This window comes from Brassica napus, unplaced genomic scaffold (assembly GCF_020379485.1).
Source record: "Brassica napus cultivar Da-Ae unplaced genomic scaffold, Da-Ae ScsIHWf_2966;HRSCAF=3752, whole genome shotgun sequence".
NCBI classification, from domain to species: Eukaryota; Viridiplantae; Streptophyta; class Magnoliopsida; order Brassicales; family Brassicaceae; genus Brassica; species Brassica napus.
The window spans coordinates 17,501-22,500 of record NW_026016214.1 but is presented as its reverse complement, the minus strand read 5'-3'; the positions used below and the strand labels follow the sequence as shown (position 1 = coordinate 22,500).

The following is a 5,000-nucleotide window of genomic DNA, read 5'->3' as shown; positions in this document are numbered from 1 at the left end:
AACATCTATGTTAGCTTTTTTCCCGTTTGGAGGCTTTCCCAGAAAAATTTTGCTTTATAGATGATCCTTCTAGAAGATAGAAAAGGCGAACTCAAAAAATCTTTCTAGTTACTTCGTTCTTTATTTCTATTTAACGGAATCCTTAGGAAAAGTATTTTGTTTCCACCGAGCTAAAACAATATAATATGTCGATGTCTTTAGTAAACCAAAGTTCTCGTTTAATAGCTATTTTGCTTCAATTTTTTCTATACCAAACAAAAAATAGAACTGAAGATTTAGTTACGATTAGAAAGAAACTTTTCTGGCTTTATCCATGGATCCTCTTGTTATACTTATTGAATTGTAAATAGTCATCCAATTCAAAAATTATGTTTCGAAATTTCATAATCCAAATTGACAATTAATTAGAGTCTTTGGATACAAATTACGAGAATCTATAATCTTCCTTGAATTTTTCATTGAAAGGTAAAGGACTAAATCCTTTTCAGAAATAAAGTTTTTGATCGGAAGATTAATCAAACCGAGAGACCCTTTAACTATTAAAGGGGTTAAAGGAACGAATCACACTTTTACCACTAAACTATACCCGCTACAATCCAATTATTGTATATAAATTTACTTTTTGTCGAACAAAGTAATCGGGAGAAAAAAAATCTGAAAAAAAAATGAGAAAATTCTAGCGTAGACTTAATAAAATTAGGCAAAGCAGGATTCCTTTTTTTTATTTCAGATCTTTTTTGTCTAAAAACCCATCGGATGGGTCTTTTTAACTTTAACAAAAAAAGGCCCGGCTGGGGACTGACCAGGCCAGGCTATTAAAATAAAAAAGATCTTTTATTTGTGTTTGGACGAGACAAAATCAAAAAGGATTCTCTATTTCTATTTTTGTGATTTTATTTATTTCTCTTTCGAGCCTTTTCTTTATTGAATCTTTATTTACAGTTTTTATGTAAATAGAATTACTGAGAAAGTTCTATAAAAAAGGTTATATAATAGTAATATATATATATATATTAATTATATATAAATATAAATATTATATAAATATTATTTATATAATAAAAAAGAAAAAATAATATTATATTTTTTATATATAATAAAATAATATATATAATAAAATATAGAAAATGAAAATATATATATAATTAAAGTATTATTAAAGATAAAGAATAATCTAAAAAAAAAAACTTTTTTAAGAATAAAGTGGAGAAAGTTTTTTTTTAAGCCGTTTTTTTGTCTAATGGAACCTAAAAAGTATTCCTTTTCGATTAGGAGAGATGGCTGAGTGGACTAAAGCGTTGGATTGCTAATCCATTGTACGAGTTAATCGTACCGAGGGTTCGAATCCCTCTCTTTCCCTTCCCCTTTTTGATGATGTGAAATAGATAAAATCCTAATAAAATTCGCACATTTCCACTATTTAAATATTAAATAAAGTAATAAAAAACCTTTCTTTTTTATTCTTCACGTCCCGGATTACGTCCTGGATCATTAGATAGGAATCCAAATATGAAGAGAGAAACAAAGAATATAACTACAGTGTATACAAAAAGTTTGAGAGTAAGCATTACACAATCTCCAAGATCTTACTTTTTTTTAAAAAAAAAAAAAGAGAATAGATTCTCTATTTTTATACTAAATATCTAGATACTTTTTTTGTGAGTGAACTCGAATCTAATTAAGTTCTTTCATTTAGAGAAAAGAGGATAAAACTGAGGAAATCAAATGATCCAGATTTAGTATGGCTACCAAAAAAATTCAATGTTTGAATTGAGAGTTCCTTCCTACGTCAAGATTTTTTGATCTTTTGATTTGAATTGTTGGAAGAATCAAAATCGTGAATTTTTCTAAGACAGTATTAATAATTTCATCGAAAACTTACAGCTGCTTGCCAAACAAAGGCTAAGAGAAGAAAGAAAAGAGGTATTACGGGCATAACATCTACGATTGGATTCAAAAAGGCGTAGGCCTCCGGCAATTTGGCGACTAAAAAAGTGCTTGAAAAAAGGGCCGAATTAAAACAAATACAGATCAAATTAAATATATTAAGCATAACAAAAATTGGTGTTCTTGTGGATAATTTAATTTTGATTGAGTTATTAATATATTTTTTATATAAGGAAAAAAATAAATAAATAAAGAAAGATAGTCTAAAAAGACTTTGTTGAACTTACTCAATCAAAAATCCTTTCATTCTCTTATGAGAATGAAAGAAATAATATTTTCATACAATATCTTAATTGAATTCTATGTAATGATCAATAAAGTAAGTTTGATTTGCTATCTACACGTGTCAAAACTATAGCACCAATGTAATCTATATTTCATTTGGGCTGAAATTGAATTGACGAACAACCAATAGCAATATTACTCTTTTAGTAGTCTTGAATAAAAATAAAAATGGGGCGTAGCCAAGCGGTAAGGCAACGGGTTTTGGTCCCGCTATTCGGAGGTTCGAATCCTTCCGTCCCAGAGTCCAGTCATTACGAAATAAATCTTCTATTGCCTTTGTACACCATCTTTTTCTTTCTGTTTAAAAAAACAATATTTTTTAAGAATAAAATATTGAAATGAAAAGAAGAATAAACTTCTTTTTCACCCGAAATTACAAAAAATCTATTTGCTTTTTTTAGTTGTGTGTGATGTAGGTAAGTAAGGTAGAACCGTAGATTCTACGAGTTTTAATAAAAAAAAATATATTTATATATATATTTATATATATAAATATAGATTTCTATTCAAATTTCGATTTTACATATTTTTACATATATAGAATTTAATGTGGAATTCATTTGAATTCTGACTGAACCTTTTACGCGTAGATTCACTATTCCATTCATAGAGAAAGAAAAAGTATAGATTACGATATACTGACTGAACTATGACTATTCATGATTCCATAATTGAATCAATTACACAAACTAAAGGAATGTTATGGTAAAACTTCGTTTAAAACGATGTGGTAGAAAGCAACGTGCGACTTGAATTGAAGGACATGATCTGCTGTGGATGTTTTGATCCGCCACCTTTTATATTAGGAATATAGGTGCTCTTGGCTCGACATTTTGTGTTCTATTTTACGAGAGTCCTACACCTTTTTGAATATAAAAAAGAGTACAGGATGGAGCTCGAGGAGAATAGAAAGTTTTTATTCCTTTCGCAGGAGTAAGGATCTAGGGTTAGTGCGAATCAATAAGTTGGAACAACTTCGTAAGTCTTTTTATTTTTATATTGAAAAAAAGCCCTTTCAAGTAATTTTACAATGGAAAAGGAAATTTTCGTAAAAGTGTAAAATTCTTTGAATTAAAAGTCTATCATGCGTGAATCAAGCGTTTGTATGATTCTTTGATAGAAAGAAAAGAAATCATAAACAAAATAAGGGGCTTGTTGCTGCCCTTTTTTAATAAAACGATCAAGATCACCGAAGTAATGTCTAAACCCAAAGATTCAAAGTAAGGATAAAGAATCCTGAAACAAGGAAATCCCTTTTTCAATTGTTTGAACAACTAGATCAGAATGAAGAATCAAAATTGATTCGAAAAAATGAGACAAACAAAAAAAGGTTAGAGACTACTCAATAAAAAGAGTACTTAAGGAGTCTCTGGTGAGATATTTGAGAGTTATTTAACTTGAGTTACGAGAGTACGAATGTTACGAACGCTTTTTATGAAAAAAAATAGTTAGGGTTTCAATACTGGCTAATTAATTTAATGTTTGAATTTTATAAAGAGAGTTAACTTATACTCATTGCATTTTTTTCTCGAGCCGTATGAGGCCAAAGCCTCGTATACGTTTCTCGGGGGGGGGTATTATTCATATACATCTATCCCAATGAGCCATTTATCGAATCGTTGCAATTGATGTTCGATCCCGAAGAGAAGGAAGAGATCTTCGGAAGGTGGGGTTTTATGATCCGATAACTAATCAAACTTATTTAAATCTTCCTGCTATTCTCGATTTCCTTAAAAAGGGCGCTCAACCAACAAGAACAGTTCATGATATTTCAAAGAAGGCAGGGATTTTTACGGAATTAAGTCTTAATAAAACGAAATTGAATTAATGAACTATAAAAAAGAGGATGTTAAAGACTCATATATAGCTTGGTATAAAATTTGATCTACTCTTTTCTTTCCTCCTCTTTCGTTTCCATCATATTTATTTTGATTTATTAGAATTTCCATTTATTATTAGTATTCTTCCTAAAGGTATGAAAACTAACAAATATCCTGCTAAAAACTACCATGTTTTATAATAAAAAACAAATTTATTAAAAAATTTTTGGATTTATAGAAATTCTAAATTTTGTATAAATACAAAATTTTATTGTATAGAATTATTGTATAGAAAATATATAAAATCATACTGTATAATAAATAATATATTAATATATATAGAAATAGAAAGATTTGAGATTATCCTATTCGGCTTAGTTTTCATTCCTTGTATGAACTCACAAACCAGGGGGTTAAACTTTTTTATTTTTTCTATTCTTTTCGCTATATTAAAAATTTACAATCATATTGACAACAGTGTATGGACCAAATATAATTCTCTCATAGAGAAATAGATCTATTTCTCCCTGACGCACACATGACTGGATTTTTCTTTTTTTCTTTATTCTGGTTGTATCTACATATTTGCAGTACTTGCTTTTTTTTGTGGGGGGGGTTGCTAACTCAACGGTAGAGTACTCGGCTTTTAAGTGCGACTAGCATCTTTTACACATTTGTATGAAGAAAAGGATTCGTCCAGATCCGCGGTAGAGTTTGTAAGACCACGACTGATCCTGAAAGGAATGAACGGAAAAAATAGCATGTCGTATCAAGGGAGAATTCAGATAACATTTTTTTTTATTTTCGACAAGATTGTACCGATTAGAAAATAAAAAAAAAAGAAGAATTCCAATTTGGGTCGAGTGAATAAATATAAATGGATGGATAAAAAACCAGTTTTCCTTATTCTAAGAAAAAAAAAAGAAACGAGCTTCCATTCGTAATTTG

At 29.1% G+C, this 5,000-nt stretch overlaps 1 protein-coding gene and 1 non-coding gene across 2 annotated transcripts in view; both read left to right on the top strand.

The window, feature by feature from the left end:
• Positions 1-1,597, top strand: part of LOC125602752 (ATP synthase subunit alpha, chloroplastic-like) — an 11,858-nt gene extending 10,261 nt beyond the window's left edge. The window contains exon 2 of the mRNA XM_048774197.1: positions 1-1,597. This exon is cut by the window's left edge and continues 2,150 nt beyond it. The gene's annotated coding sequence lies outside the window, so the exon portion shown is untranslated.
• TRNAS-GCU lies at positions 1,272-1,359 on the top strand. The gene has a single exon. It is a non-coding gene; the product is annotated as a tRNA-Ser (tRNA).
• Positions 1,598-5,000: the final 3,403 nt, after the last annotated feature.